This window comes from Carassius auratus, chromosome 1, assembly GCF_003368295.1.
Source record: "Carassius auratus strain Wakin chromosome 1, ASM336829v1, whole genome shotgun sequence".
Classification (NCBI taxonomy): domain Eukaryota; kingdom Metazoa; phylum Chordata; class Actinopteri; order Cypriniformes; family Cyprinidae; genus Carassius; species Carassius auratus.
This window is the reverse complement of record NC_039243.1, coordinates 20919800-20936956: the sequence shown is the minus strand read 5'-3', so window position 1 is coordinate 20936956 and position 17157 is coordinate 20919800.

Genomic DNA, 17157 nt, shown 5'->3' with positions numbered 1-17157 from the left:
ATGGTGCATCCCAAAACAATATGTTTGAGAGAGTTATCAACTCGATCTGTGTAAATAATGCTGGAGGGCTCTGGGGAAAAAAAAAAAAAATCTGAGAACTCAACCTCACCTGAGAGGAGACCTCTAAATTCAGAAAGAGAGTAGCACACTCATAGGCGACCCTTTTTGGTAAAGGGGAGTGCTGCTAAACTACCACGAGAACCGCCTAAATAGCCCCTCATGTTGAGGGAAGCGATGCTTGAAGTGTATAAATAAAGACACACTGGCTGAGTGGAGCCTAAGGAACCGAGGTCTAACCATCTCAACAAAGGGAAAGAAGCTGAGCACGTAACCCTTAGCGTAAAGGATTTTTGAAAGTGCGCAAATTGTTCAACGTGTACACTTACCACCAAATGGTTTTCTGAAAGTACACAGAGCTTAGCGTCAGTCATGACACTAGCCTTCTGTGCCCGTCTCTGATCCTCAGATCGACATGGATCAGGACTCCTATGTTGTCCGGGCTTAGACTGGACCTTAGGGTAATGAAGGATTTGAAGGCAGCTGAGCGCGCCTTCGCCTCCCTGAAATTTTCGACTACCATCTCAACAGAGGTACTGAAAAGATTGGATGGTGAAACCTGAGCATCGAGAAGGAAGCATTTTCTTTCTTCCCGATGTCTGCCAGGTTTAGCCACAGATGTCTCTCCGTTACCACCATGGTTGCCATAGACCTGCCCATAGCGGAGCCAGTCTGCTTGGTTACATGGAGAGAGACTGATCTGTGGTGTGGCGCAGCTCGGCTACCTGATCAGGAGAAAGGCCCTCACCTTTATTCAGGTTATTTTAGCAGATCAGCCTGATATTCTTCAAGCACCACCACCGTGTGCAATGAAGCCACAGCCCTGTCTGGATGCAAACACTGTCTAAACGCTTTGCTAGTACTCGCCATGATAGACAGAGAAAGATCGCTCCAGTTCTTTCAGATTCAAGCTTCAAACTGAACAGTCAGTAAAGATGAAGAAGAGAATGACATGTTCTCCTGGTGCCTCTTGATCCATAGTCACGCTGGTAGTGACGACAGGGGCTGGCCAACTCGTTGGTCTTTTTTCAATGTATGCTTCAGACACAGGTCATTACAAGGTGTTCCCCATAGCGACCCCTTGAGGATACAGTTTGAAGTTCCCTTGAAAGGAAATCTATATTTGTGCAGTTTGCACGTCAAAGAAATTAAATAAATCAATTCTGATTTAAAGTGTGTAACATATAAACGTGCACATCAACCCAATCACTTTATTTAGCATTCATGTAAATACAACAATCAGATTCATCAATCGGAATGAATTCAGTCTGATTGAGTGAAAAATTATGCATGGAAACGTAACCATTGTCACATAATCTTTTAGGATGCATTCTAATATGATTTGCTGCTCAAGAAACATATCTTATTTTCAGTGTTGAGAACAGTTGTGCTGCTTGATATTTTCTTGAAAACTTACACGTTTTATTCATTTATTTTTTAGGATGGTTTGATGAATAGAAAGTTCAAAAGGACAGCATATTTTCAACATACAACTAATTCAGAATACAGAATGCCTCTCTTGACATATTGCTTTATTCTGTAAAGCAAGCAAATTATGAAATTAAGTGTAATTGCAATATGTGAAACTACATATGACCGAACTTAGATTGTCTCATAATCTACGATAAGTTTCTTGTTTATTATTATAAAAAAAAAAAAAAAAAAATGACACCACCATCTATAGCTGAAACAAAGGTTCTCATTGCAAGACTATTAAAACATGAGTATTACATCCACTGATTTAATACAGTAGGTTGTGTTTCCACACACACATCCACTGATGGGGGCTTTTTAATTGGGTTACCACAGAAGGTGTTGTCAGATTAATCGCATGGAGAAAAAAAAAAAAAAAAGTGGGATTTTAACTGGTCACAGTTCTGGCAGGAAATCCGATCACCTCTGACAGCCTGTTTTGAATAATTCTATTATGAGATGATAAAGAGAAGGTGATGCTTAGATCAATTCATGTCAGAGTAGCACAGAACGTCTCGGTTACGTACGTAACCCTCGTTCCCTGATGGAGGGAACGGAGACGTTATGTCGACCGACAAATGGGGTCTCACTTGGGAGGCCAATCATCTCTGATTTTAAGGGAGTGGTGGGAACCTTGGGCACGTATCCAGGCCGGGGTCTTAGGACAACGTGAGAGTAGGCCGGCCCGAACACAAGGCACTCTTCACTTACCGAAAATGCTTGGAGGTCCCCGACCCTCTTGATGGAAGTGAGCGCGATCAGGAGCGCTGTCTTGAGAGACAGGAACTTAAGCTCGACTGAATCCAGCGGCTCAAAGGGACCCCTCTGAAGTCCCGCCAGGACAATAGAGAGGTCCCAGGAGGGAATCAGGGGTGTCCTAGGAGGATGTAACCTTCTGGCACCCCTCAGGAACCTAACGATCAGGTCATGCCTCCCCAGGGACCGGCCGTCCACTGCATCATGATGGGCTGCAATGGCAGCCACATACACCTTCAGGGTGGAGGGTGACAGCCCACGCTCCAGCCTTTCTTGCAGGAAAGAAAGCACGACTCTGACCGGGCATCTCCGGGGGTCTTCTCGGTGAGAAGAACACCAATTCGTGAACAGACTCCACTTCAGAGCATAGGCCTGCCTCGTAGAAGGGGCTCTAGCCTGAGTGATAGTGTCTACCACCGCTGGGGGCAGATCACTTAGGTCTGCCGCGTCCCGTCTAGAAGCCACACGTGGAGGTTCCAGAGATCTGGACGCGGGTGCCAAATGGTGCCAAGCCCCTGAGAGAGAAGGTCTCTCCTCAGGGGGATGTGCCAGGGAGGGGCTGTCACGAGGAGCATGAGTTCCGAAAACCAGGTCCGGGTGGGCCAGTAAGGCGCAACCAACAGGACCTGTTCCTCGTCCTCCCTGACCTTGCACAGTGTCTGTGCGAGCAGGCTCACTGGGGGGAACGCATACTTGCGTAAAGCCTGAGGCCAGCTGTGTGCCAGTGCAGAAAGCGCGTCGGCTGCACGATTGAGCTCCCCCGGGATGTGGACAGCGCGCAGCGACTTGAGCCACGTCTGACTCCAGAGGAGGAGATGGCGGGCGAGTTGAGACATGCGACGTGATCGTAGACCGCCCTGTCGGTTGATGTACGAAACAGCCGCAGTGTTGTCCGTGCGGACCAACACGTGCTTGTGCAGCACTAGCGGACGAAACCGTCGCAAGGCTAGATGCACTGCCAGCAACTCCAGGCAGTTGATGTGCCAAAGCAGTCGAGGTCCTGTCCAGGACCCTGAAGCTGCCTGCCCGTTGCATGTCGCGCCCCAGCCCGAGTTAGAGACATCTGTTGTGACAACAACGTGCCGGGACACTTGTTCTAAGGGCACGCCGGCCCGTAGAAAGGCAAGGTCCGACCAGGGGCTGAATAGGCGGCGACACATCAGTGTGACGGTGACATGATGTGTACCGCGGCGCCATGCCCATCTCGGGACTCGGGAGTGTAACCAGTGCTGAAGTGGTCTCATATGAAGCAACCCGAGCGGCGTGACTGCGGCTGCGGATGCCATATGCCCCAGGAGCCTCTGAAAGTGTTTCAGTGGTACCACTGTCCTGCCTCTGAAGGAACTCAGGCAGTTCAGCACTGACTGGGCACGCTCGCTGGTGAGACGTGCCGTCATACTCACCGAGTCTAACTCCATACCGAGATAAGAGATTCTCTGCACAGGGGAGAGCTTGCTCTTCTCCCGGTTGACCTGAAGCCCCAACTGACTGAGGTGCCGGAGCACGAAGTCCCTGTGATCGCCCAACTCTTCTCGGGACCGGGCCATAATGAGCCAGTCGTCGAGATAGTTGAGGATCCTGATGCCCACTTCCCAGAGTGGGGCAAGGGCGCCCTCCGCGACCTTCGTGAAGACACGGGGGGACAGGGAGAGCCCGAAGGGGAGGACCTTGTACTGCCATGCCTGACCCTCGAAAGCAAAGCGCAGAAAGGTCTGTGACGAGGGAGGATAGAGACATGAAAGTATGCGTCTTTCAGGTCGATCGCTGCAAACCAGTCCTGGGGCTGGACGCATTTGATAATGCGTTTCTGCGTCAACATCCTGAACAGGAGCTTGTGTAGGGCCCGATTCAAGACTCGCAGATCCAGGATAGGTCGAAGGCCACCGCTTTTCTTGGGCACGATGAAGTAAGGGCTGTAAAACCCCGTCCTCATCTTGGCTGGAGGGACCGGCTCGATTGCATCCTTCGCCAGCAGGACAGCAATCTCCTCGCGCAAGACAGGGGCGTCCTGGACTGCCACCGAAGTCTCGAGAACGCCATTGAACTTGGGGGGTCGCCGGGCGAACTGAATCGCGTAGCCGAGTCGGACCGTCCGGATGAGCCAGCGTGACGGGTTGGGCAGCGCAAGCCACGCTCCCAGACTCCGTACAAGTGGCACCAAAGGGACAGTCGACATACCCGCAGTGGTGCAGCGATGGGGAGTCGTGCCGGGAGGCCCAGAAGGCACTGCGTCCTGGGTCATCACAACCACACTTCCCGTGTTCCCGGAGGAACTGGCCAGAGACGCGTGGAGAGGCGTTGCGTCTCCGAACCGTGACCTCTCGGCCGCTGGCGAAAGGGGGCGTCGTGGGTGAGAGTGAGGAAGCTGCGCGTCGCTCATTGTCAGCCCACGAGCCTTGCAACTCGGAGGAAGGAGAATTTGCTCTTTTATTGAAAATATGGGTGCCACTGGCCGTTCGACCAGTGGCGGAACAGAACAAAACAGAAACTGAGGATTCTCCACCCGGCCCTCCTCCGGGGGAAGGAGTGGCGCTGTCTTCGCCATCTCCTGAAGAGCAGTTCTCCGCATCTCCGAGTTGCCCGTGTCAGGGCCGCTTAGTCGACTTCCTTGAGGACTTCGCAGCCGGGAGTGACACGGGGGGCGCCGCTCTCCTGCGCGGGGCTCGACGCGCCGGCCTCGAAGAACTCTCAGCACGGGGCGGAGCTGGTGTAGAGGACGCAGGGGGGCGCCCACGGCGACGAGCAGGCTGAGGCGCTACCCGCGACGGAACGGTGGCAACCGGAGAGACACGTCGGGGCAAGATGTGTTGAATGGCCTCAGTCTGCTTCTGTACCGCCGAGAACTGCTGGGCAAAGTCCTCGACAGTGTCGCCGAACAGGCCTGCCTGGGAGATGGGAGCATCGAGAAAGCGAGCCTTGTCCATGTCCCTCATCTCAGCCAGGTTCAGCCAGAGATGCCGCTCCTGGACCACCAGCGTGGACATCGCCTTCCTGAGGGACCGCGCCGTGACCTTCGTCGCCCGTAAGGCGAAGTCGGTCGCCGTGCACAGCTCCTGCATCAACCCCGGGTCGGTACCACCCTCGTGCATTGCTTTGAGTGCCTTGGCTTGGTGTACCTGCAGGATAGCCATGGCATGCAGGGCAGAGGCAGCTTGGCCCGCAGCACTGTAAGCCTTGGCAGCGAGCGCGGCCGACAGCTTACAGGCCTTGGACGGGAGACGCGGACGATTCCTCCAAGTGGCGGCGTTTTGCGGGCACAAGTGCACCGCAACCGCCCTCTCCACCTGGGGAACCTCCACGTACCCCCTGGCTGCCCCGCCGTCGAGGGTGGTGAGGATGGAAGAGGGAGACGAGCGGCTTCTGGCCGTGAAAGGGGCCGTCCACGACTTCGTCACCTCTTCATGCACCTCTGGGAAGAAAGGCACCGGAGCAGAACGAGGTTGTGAGCCGCGTCCCGCGCCGAGAAACCAATCATCCAGCCGCGAGGGCTCGGGACTGGGCGGTGTAGTCACCTCCAGCCCGATACTCATGGCTGCCCGGGCAAGCATGGCCGACAACTCCAAGTGAGATTCGGCAGCAGCGACAACACCCGAGGGGGGCAGCCCCGCCGAACCCTCATCCTCAGAGGTCGATAACCCATCCCCCGATGCCGCGGTCGACATCTGATCTTCGGGCGGCGCACCGAAAGACACGCTGGGACTGCCGTGAGACGGCCCAGCAGAATCAATCGGCAGCTGCACGGGACAGGCACTGCGGGAGGAGTGAGAGGTCCGTGGGGCGTGGCCCGGCGGAGAAGCTCTCACTGTAATCCTCAGATCTCCCAGAGCGCCAGCCGGCGGCCCTCTGCTCGAGCCAGAGAGACCGGGACGGGTGGCGACAGAGGGGTCTGCTGCACTCCCCTTGAGGAGTAAGAGACGCGATCGCAGCGCTGCCATGGTCATACGCCCACAATAGACGCATGAGTCATCCACGAGCGCAGCCTCAGCGTGTTGGACGCCCAGACACTGCAGACAACGCTCGTGACCGTCAACCGAAGACAGGAAACGACCGCATCCAGAAGGACACGGACGAAACGGCATCTTGAAAAAGACGCGAATCGTCCGTGATTTGCTCTTTTAGAAACTGTCTCTTTCAGCCGAAGCGCCCAGGGGAATCGCCGTACACAGGGACACCGCTATAACGCGCCGTCACACCGACCAGGAACAGCTTCAAACAAAAACAAAGATGATGGCTTTGTAGTGATTCTTCTCATCAGCTACTCGGCTCCGAAGCAAAAATCTAATGAGTGGATGCACCTGTCGCCCTATTTATACCCGTCGGCACGGGAGTGGCTCAGGTGTGTTAATCCACTAGCCAATTTTCATTGGCGTTTTCTCTTAAAATCAGAGATGATTGGCCTCCCAAGTGAGACCCCATTTGTCGGTCGACATAACTCGTAGTGACCGACAGATAGGGAACTCATTGAACAGCACAAGCTAACTAAAGCTGAACATGTTTTTAATGGCCATGTACTTTAATGAGGTAAAACCACGTTACACAGCTGCTTTCAAGCAACTAATATGCAATCTGAGCTTCTCCGATGCAATCAGATATTTTATTTGATAAGAAAAGCAATTTTAGGTACTGTTTGTCATGCAAAGCTAAGTATGGAGAGAGCATTTTAAAAAGTGAAAACCTGTACTTTGGAGGGGAGGTTTAAAGGTTCTCCTGGCTCAGAATGGTGTTATTATGAGCTCCTTTTTTTTTTTTTTTTTGGGGTGGGGGGGTAGATGCAAAAAAATATTATGCAATTTATACAGTACAGAAATGTCAGACATGGATCGCTATATTTGGGTTATTGTATTATTAATGATTCTACTGAACTTTTAATTATGGATCATTTGATATGGAAGAACTGTGAAAGCTGTCACCTCAACTCTGTTAAGTTCTGTAAACTAGAACAACTTTCAATTTTTGGGTATGGTGTACGGTGTTGATTTGAACAAAACCCTTAGAATTAATCTTTTATGTAACTTCTCCTGTGTATTAAAAATGTGCTTAATTGTATTGAGTGTTTATAATACTTAAAATTTATTATGTATATTTTTAAAACACTGTACTTTCAGATAATATAATATTACTGTCAAAAAAGGCCACTTAACGAGTACACTTTTGTAGCTATGTTTCATAAACTTTAAAGGGGATATGATGTTGCTAAAAATAACATTATTTTGTGTAATTGGTATAATGAAATGTGTTAATGTGGTTTAAGGTAAAAAAAAAAATGGTTCTTTTTGAAAAGCAACGTTGTGCTCTGATTGGCGAGCTATCCAGTGCGTTGTGATTGGCCGAATGCCTCAAGCATGTGATAGAAATGTTAAGCCCCTCATCACTTTGATGACTAGTCCTGGCATGACAAGACAAACACATTAAAACCCATTATAAACGAGGCATTTGTTGCATCCAGTGGGGACATAAATACTTATTATAATGACTTGCACTGTCTTATTACGCGTTGTGTTGAGTATCGTGCTGCGTAAACATAATACCATGTCTGCATTCGAGACTGGAGAAACGACAAACAACAAGCTCTGCTTTACACTGCTTTGTGTTTGTGTATGTTTGAATCATCAGTGGCAAATCCTTTACATATGTAAACATACCCCACCCTTGAATGAGTTGACGGTGAGAAGTCGTGGTGGTGGAGGGATGCTGAAAGACTAGAGAGCATGAAAGTAAGGCTGTTATGATTGTTTATAGTGGTTCTCTCTCATGGTGGTTGGATAGATGATGTGATTAGTGATGGTGAATTGGAAACATTGATAATCGGCATGCGGTGCTCTCTTGAGGTGGTTGGATGGATGGTGTGGTTATTGATAGTAAATTGGCCAAGTTGATTATCTGTTCGTGCTCCTCCCGAAATTTGTTAATAAAACATCATGTCACGGAGTGAATTTGTAAGGGCGGAACTAAAAGTCTGGAGATTGGTTCCGCCCGGACCATAATCCTCAAACACCGGTTACTTCCGGGAACTCCGGGAAAGGAAATCAGGGTTTCATTGATCGCAGGTGGATAGATGAGCGGGGCGATCGCAGATTGGGCAGTGTGAAGAGAAGGAGGAGTATAAAGAGGGCCTCAGAAACTGCAGAGGAAGAGGTTTTTATTCTAGCCGATACGGCGAGTGAGTTGGAGTGTTTGGGCGAGTGCAGCGGAAAGAAGGCGGAGGATATTGTTGGCTGGGCGAAGACGAAGACAAGTGTTTGGCAGAAACAGAAACCGGGCTGAGTATATTGGGATGTCTACTTAACTGTGAAATGCTCTATGGACATGTGTAACAAATTTAGAGTGGTTGAAAACAGGAAGACTTACCGGAAGTATCGCCGAAGGAGGCCCTTTCGACAGGTCACGTGGCAGCAGGAGAAGTATCCAGGAGCTGGAAAGAAGAGGGAAAAGAGACCTCGTGTTAGTAACGGTGTGAGTACCCTAAACCATCGTACAGCAACATAATCATCTAGAGTGAACTATCTGTGAGCCTTTTTGTGAGTTTGTGGCATAGTATGTGAGCGGCCCCACCGTGGAGGAGGATTGTGGGTGAGCCGGGACCAGTGAGCGAGAGAAGACGTTGGGGTGTCGTGGCGGCGACGTTTAAATCTGAATATTCGTTGCATCAGTGTCTCCACGATTTCCAGGACGAGTCTCTGGTCAGATGCGGTTTTGACCCTAAATTCACCAAGAGTGTGTGGAGTGCAGTGGGTTAGTCTTTGTCCTTTGCTGTGAGTGTATACACTTGAAAATTTCAGTGTGGTGCTGTGTTTGTGTCATCAACAACCACCTTTCAGGCCTGACGAAATCCTGCGAAGGAAGTGAGTACTGAGGCGGGCGAAGAAAACATCTCCAATTATATGCTGACGATGACATCCTGACCCTTCTTTCCCACGTGACGGTGGCGGGAAACAATTTCAAGTAAGAACAGTGTGGATATAGTGGGAAGTATTAACGGTGAGGAGTTGGCTGCTGTAGGAGGAAATCAGCTGTGCGTGTATTATTATCTGCTGTGGAGTTCTTCAAAGGTTCGCCCCTGTCTAGATCTCTTGCCCTGTCGGTTGGAAGAAAGAAGAGGGAAGCGTTCGACCCACCCAGTGTAGCACGCCCCGGGTGAAACAACTTACCTGTGTGTGACACCAGCGGAGGCCGTGTTCAGCCCAACGCAGCAGCAGCTTTCGATCCGCATCTCTATCAGCAGTTGGTTGAAGCCTCAGAAAAGGAACGCATGACGTCTATTTCCTCAAAGGTCTGTGAGTTACATCACTTCCTGTTTCCCCTGTATATTCACCGTAAGCTATTGCCCAAAGCTAAAGCCAGCATATTGTGTTGTACACCCGCCTGTATGCCCAAGTGAAGCCCCAGTTACATTTGATGTACTTACCTGATGCCCAAAGCTAAAGCCAGCATATTGTGTTGTACACTCGCCTGTGTGCCCAAGTGAAGCCCCAGTTACATTTGATGTACTTACCTTATGCCCAAAGCTAAAGCCAGCATATTGTGTTGTACACCCGCCTGTGTGCCCAAGTGAAGCCCCAGTTACATTTGATGTACTTACCTGATGCCCAAAGCTAAAGCCAACATATTGTGTTGTACACTCGCTTGTGTGCCCAAGTGAAGCCCCAGTTACATTTGATGTACTTACCTTATGCCCAAAGCTAAAGCCAGCATATTGTGTTGTACACCCGCCTGTGTGCCCAAGTGAAGCCCCAGTTACATTTGATGTACTTACCTTATGCCCAAAGCTAAAGCAAGCATATGCCCAAAGCTAAAGCCAGCATATTGTGTTGTACACCCGCCTGTATGCCCAAGTGAAGCCCCAGTTACATTTGATGTACTTACCTCATGCCCAAAGCTAAAGCCAGCATATTGTGTTGTACACCAGCCTGTATGCCCAAGTGAAGCCCCAGTTACATTTGATGTACTTACCTTATGCCCAAAGCTAAAGCCAGCATATTGTGTTGTACACTCGCCTGTATGGCCAAGTGAAGTCCCAGTTACCTTTGATGTACTTACCTTATGCCCAAAGCTAAAGCCAGCATATTGTGTTGTACACTCGCCTGTATGCCCAAGTGAAGCCCCAGCTGTCTTTTCTACAGACTTACCTTTGCCCCGAGTGAAGAGCCAGTGGCCCCTCTGTCCACCATCCATGTCCAGTCCTGTTATACTTACCTCTATGTTCTTGTGCAGATCTAGCGGGTCCCTTTGAAGCGTCTACCTGCACGTCGACCCGTCACTCAGGATACAGAAACCGCGGAACCCCCCCCCCCCCGTACACTTACCAGTACGGTTTCAGTCGGATCCCAGCAGCCATTGTACAGCTCCACCAGCATCTGGACGACCGGAAGTCCAACCTGCTGGGCCGCCTCGGAGTTCGCCACAAGTAGCAGCAGGTATCCATCGTGCATTCAAACTCTCAATACTTACCACTTGTATCTGTTACGTCCAGGAAAGGAGAGGGCCCTGGACAGTCGTCCTGCAAGCCAGAACAAAGGGGCACTTGTGAATAAGCTGATTGTTGTCACATAGCCAGAAGGAAAGAGGAGTGAAGGACTCACCTGAGATCTCCCGCGACGGAGTCTAAGAGACTCGAGACTGTAACTCTCCAATTGGAGAGTTGGATTTTAGCCTTCCTCGCCCCCCTTCCCCACACCTTTTTTTAGTAATTTAATAAAGTTTGTTTTTAATATTTACTTACCGTCTCTCGTGTGTCTGGTCATTGGGGTGTTCTTGGGACCTCCTCGAGGTGGAAATTAGGAAGGGGCGTGACTCACGACATCTGTGGTCCGCTCTGACCTGTGACAATCACATTGTAGGCTACTCTCACATGATATAGTCCACATCCTCTGTTAAATATGCAGCATGCATATTTGGGTAAGACTGTTCTTGAAAAGTGTTGTAAATGCAGATTATCCACTGATTTCTAGTTGTGACCTCTTTTGGAAGGTCAAACAAAGTAATTTCGCTTATACAACAAAAAAACACTGTTTCTCCACAACATGATGGTGGCGCAAAAAGCAAGAATAAAAGTTACTCCTCCCTTCTGTAAACATTTGGGCAGCATTGTGGGGGCATGTTAGAATGAGCCATTTTAGGAAGGTGTGGTTGACCCCTTCTATAAAGAATATCTGTTTGGATTTGAGACTTTAGTCTTTTAAACTTTACAGATCTTAATTATGCACCAAGAGCTTGTAACACTTCAAAGAGAAAGGCTAAGCTAGCACTTACAGTTAATATATTTTAAATATACTTATTGCAACTTCATAATATATGTAAGTAGTTATATATTTATATACATGACAAAAAAAAAAATGCATGTTGAATACCACTAACTGGAATACATTTAAAACATAATTTATTCTATTAAGAGTGCTTCAATTTAAATGTCTTATATCTTCAGGGTTTGCATTTTTAGGGTCTGAAATATAGTAACATTGTTGTTTATTTTAACTGTGAAAAGTTCAGTTCAAAACATTTCACACACATTTTCAGAATTAACAATTTAATATTCAACTTCCAGAGTTCCTTTGTGAAATTTTCTTCCACAAATTCAGTGGTTCAAATTCGGCAGAAAATTCAGCACATCCGAGAACTGCAGTAGAGTTCCAAATATTATAATGCTATTTTACCAGACGCTGATAGACATAATTATCATTACATCTAAGACATAAGTGGTTTCTGGTTGCTTATTTTGAACTTTCTATCAGGTCTTGTTTGATGGTGAGATGTAATAGTGTTTTCTTTGCGTACAAAAAAACATTCTCGTAGCTTTGTAAAATTACAGTTGAACCACTGATGGCAGATGGACTATTCTGACGATGCTTTTCATACATTTCTGGGCTTACACATCATTATTGTTTGGCAGTCAGTGGTACAGTCACAAACCTACCGGTTCTCATTCAAAATATCTTAAATTGTGTTCCGATGACGAACAAAGCTTTTACGGGTTTGGAATGACATGAGGGTAAGAGATTAATGACTACATTTTCATTATGGGGTGGAGTAACTCTTTAAACTAGATGAACAGTTCTAATTTGTATTTATCTTCTGGTTGTCAAAATTGAGCAAAACAGACAACATTTTGTCTAAAATAACACATTATTAACTTCTTAATGAACTGTTGTACAATATGAGTATTACATGTGCACTAGTGTGATATTGCACTTAGCCTACAGCTCGTGTGATATTTATGAACTATGTGATGTAAATATGAGACAAAATTTAAAACATCTTGAATATATTGAATTTTTGGGATATTCTCTAGGCTCCATCATGCAGTAAGTTGTTGCCCTGCCACATATTAATCATCAATCGACTATATGAAATGGCAGATGATCCACATAGGTCTGGGGCGGGGCAAGTGCGTTAAATGCGTTAATAATTTTAACACGTTTTTTTCTCCATATTTAATTAATCTAATAGGGGATGCCCACAGTAATGTAACACTGTTTGATAACCGGCCACCAGCAGAAGAACAGCGAATGCCATGAGTTGCACACTTGTTGAAAACAAAGCCCACAAGACAGTGACCATGTGCTGACTCTGAATGCATCTCTCACATTATGGCAATATAAATATATTGATACACTTTATTTTATGGTCTCATAACTAGTTGATCATAAGCATGCATAACACTAGAATAGTAGCCATTTATTAGTAATAATTAAGCACAAATTAATGCCTTATTCTACATCCCTAATCCTACCCAATACCCAAACTCAACAACTACCTTACTAACTATTAATAAGCAGCAAATTAGTAATTTACTTTTGGAAAAAGAATAAGTATTCCTTATTCCAAAGTGTTACCGAATGTATAATCAAAAATAAATATTTACCTTGAATATATATATATATATATATAAAAAAAATTATTAATGTATTGTTTGTTTTATTCATTCATTCATTCATTTATATGTCACTTCAATTCACTTAAAAATATATATATATATATTAATAATACTTTCAGTTTTATATACCTACACTGGGTTTATGTGTTCATAAAAATGACACAAGGGTGTACCCCAAATTGTGTGGACAACCAACCAATCTATCAAACAGTCAAACAAACAAACAAACAGTCAGTCAGTCAGTCATTCAACCATATATATATATATATATATATATATATATATATGTACATATATTCCCTTAATGTGGGTTAAACAAGATGCTGAGCATATCGGACACCAATAAATACCATAAATTTTCTCGGCAGCTATGTATTTTATTTTATTTTATTTTATTTCTTTGACTGCATTCATTAACATTAATGCAAAGCACAAGTGCACTTCACACCTTACCTTCATCTGCAATAAGCAAACCCAAATTGTTGCCTTTCATCCCAGTTCTATCAAATAGTTTAACATTTTAAAACCCCACTTAAAATGTCAGGTCATCACCCTGACTTATATAAACGCTATAAGTGGGAATGTTATGCTAGTGCCACAACCTTGTTCAAGCGATTCAGTCCATTCGTGTAGTCTGTTGTTGCCATACCAATGTCAAGATGGCCAGACTGGATGGTTTGTGGGAAAATACACTTGCACTATTCAGTTACGGGTTTGTCGCCAGAAAGGAAAAATGGTGATTTATTCCTGTATGCACTGGCAAACAGGGCATGTTTGTGGGCTGGTTGGGTTCAACAGATCTTTTCTGCTATGTTTACTGTGAATCAATGGTACTTTTGCCCTTGTTGCCATGGGAACAGTTTAGAAGGTAACCCAATTTTGTTCCTGTTTCCGACAGAATGTTAGTGCCTACATTAGAACTAAAAGTGACAATTATGCAGGCTGTAAGTATGGTGCACTCAACATGTGCTTGTTGTCCTTCAGAATAATTAGTAGTAGGAGCGATCCATGAGCTGCTGTTACTGTCAAAGGGCCTAGCATACAGTATATTTTTTTTTTTTCTTTTTTTTTGGGGGGGGGGGGGGGGGTGGGGTAGAGAATAGTCTGCTGACACACTGTGGTTATTTTAAATACAATGTATGTATTCTATATAATGGGTTGGTGGTATGATATTAAGTACTTTGAAAAATTAACCCTTGTGCATTGTTCAAATTCACTACCCTTTCGAGTTGTTCGTGGATGAAAACATCCACTCAATTAAACTGCTGTAAAAATGTATCAGATTCATATTTTTTTTTTAATAATTTGCATAAATCTGTTAATCAACTTCAGTCCTGATCAAAACTACCAAATGTTTAAAAAAAAATCCAAGAATTTAACTCTTTAATTGCCAAGCTCATAAATGATGTCACTGATTTGGGGGAAAAAAACACACAAAATGACTTATTTTCAATATAAAAGTAATTGTGGCTGGATTTTTTTTTTTTACTTTTTATAACAGTCTTGGGCATGTCAAAGATTAGTAGCAACATTGGCTTCGATGCATTTTTAGTTTTTGTGCAGCATTAGATTAAATTTTTTCTCCCTAATTAGTTGTTGATGGCTGTTTTTGCCCCATTGACTTCCATTATAACAACATTTTTTGATTGCAAAGCCATGACACCATATAATCATGCATTCTTGGTTGTTTGTGGTTTTCCCTTTTGGGAAGAGGTAAAATTTGTTATTTTTACAGTTGATCACTAGGTGGGACCATTAACCCTTTAGATAGGCCTGTGCAATAAAAAGGCTTAGTTTCTGGCTTGTATATGGAGCTATATGGAGTATAACAGCAAATTATATTGTTTGTGTGTGTATGAGATTCTTGATTGTTGGTGGTTTTCCCTGTTGGGAAGAGGTAACATTTGTTATTTTTACAGTTGATCACTAGGTGGGACCATTAACCCTTTGGATAGGCCTGTGCAAAAAAAGGCTTAGTGGGGTGTGGGGTGCCTTGGATCTCTCGGCTGCCTGTTTACCTTTTGCTCAGGTTGGTCCTTTCCTCTGGGGGGTCTTCCTCCTCTATGTAATGGGACCGATGAGACGTGAGGCGTGCAGATCTATGTGCAAGCTTTATTTAAGGACATGATCAAACAATGACAAACAGGTATGGTATGGGCAAGACATAAGAATAATCAAAGGGGCAGACATGGGTCTCCAATCAGTGAACAACATCCAGAGGGCTAGAAAGAGAGAGATAATCCAGGCACATGACAATAGTCCAGGCAGGGGCAAACAGAGTCCAAATGCCAAGATGACAGGGCAATCCAAAAATAAAGGCAGAGATTGATACATGGGAAAAAAGAGGCAAGCATTGAATAGACTAAACTAGGACAATAGACTGGCTCCGTATCACAACTAACACTACTTGGCAATTGGAGTAGGAACAGAACAGGTGTTATTTAGGGAGTCTGATTTGGGCTGATTTCAGCTATGTGTCATAAGGCCAATTGATTGTGGGATATGTAGTCCGGGGTACAGTGTGTAATATGAGAATCTGTGTGGTGGATAATTACCTCTGGTGGTGAAAAAAAAAACAGACGTTTGTAGCCCTGGAACATCTCCGTGGTGCCACTGTATTCACAAATTTGGACCTCCGCAGCGCGTATAACCTCATCCGGATACGTGAGGGGGACGAGTGGAAGACCACCTTCATCACCCCTACTGGCCATTATGAGTACTGCGTCATGTCGTATGGGCTTGTAAACGCCCCCTCCGTATTCCAGGATTTCATACATGAGGTGCTCCGGGATTTCCTCCACCAGTTCGTCCTAGTCTATATTGATGACGTCCTGATATACTCCCGGAGCCTGGCAGAACATCAGCGTCACGTTGCGGAGGTCCTGCAACGCCTGAGGGACTACCAGCTCTATCTGAAAGCAGAGAAGTGTTAATTCCATCAACCCTCAGTGCAGTTCCTTGGGTATACCATCAACCGCAGTGGCATCCGTATGGACAAGGGGAAGGTAAGCACAGTCAGGGACTGGCCCATTCCTACCACTATTAAGGAACTGCAGCGATTCCTTGGCTTCGCCAACTTTTATAAACGATTCATTCAGAATTTTAGTACTATTACCAGCCCTCTAACCAACCTCCTTCGCCAGAAGCCCAAATCCCTGTCTTGGACTCCTGCCGCCACCGAAGCCTTCCAGGCCCTAAAGCGAGCCTTCACGACCACCCCACTCCTCGTGCATCCAAACCCCGAACTGCCATTCATAGTGGAAGTGGACGCCTCAACCACCGGAGTGGGAGCGGTCCTTTCACAGCAGCAGGGTACTCCCTGTCGCCTCCATCCATGTGCCTTCTTCTCCAGGAAACTCAACCCGGCGGAGGTTAAATATGACATCAGGAATAGGGAGCTTCTCACCATCAAGCTTGCCCTGGAGGAGTGGAGACATTGGCTGGAGGGAGCCAAACATCCGTTTCAAGTTCTCACTGACCACAAGAACCTGGAGTACCTTAGAGCAGCCAAGAGACTCAACCCCAGACAGGCCCGCTGGGCGTTATTCTTCACCCGCTTCCAATTCTTCATCTCCTACCACCCAAGGGCAAAAAAACGTAAAGGCCGATGCTCTATCCAGATGTTACGCACCCGAAGAAAGGTCAGAAAACCCAGAACCCATCCTCCAGGAAAAGGTCTTAGTCACCCATATCACCTGGTCAGTTGAGACTCTACCCCCTGACGAAGCTCCTAACAACACCCCGCTGGGCTGCCCACCAGGACACCAGTATATCCCCAGGACACGGCACACTCCACTCATCCACTCCACCCATACATCACTTGGCACTGGTCACCCGGGGGTCAATGAAACCCTCTCGTTGCTACGGGAACACTTCTGGTGGCCCAACATGGCCTCGGATGTCAGAAGGTACGTGAGTGGATGTCCTCGTCATCTACCATCTGGCAAACTCCATCGTCTGCCTGTTCCCAATCGCCCGTGGTCACACCTAGGGGATGGATT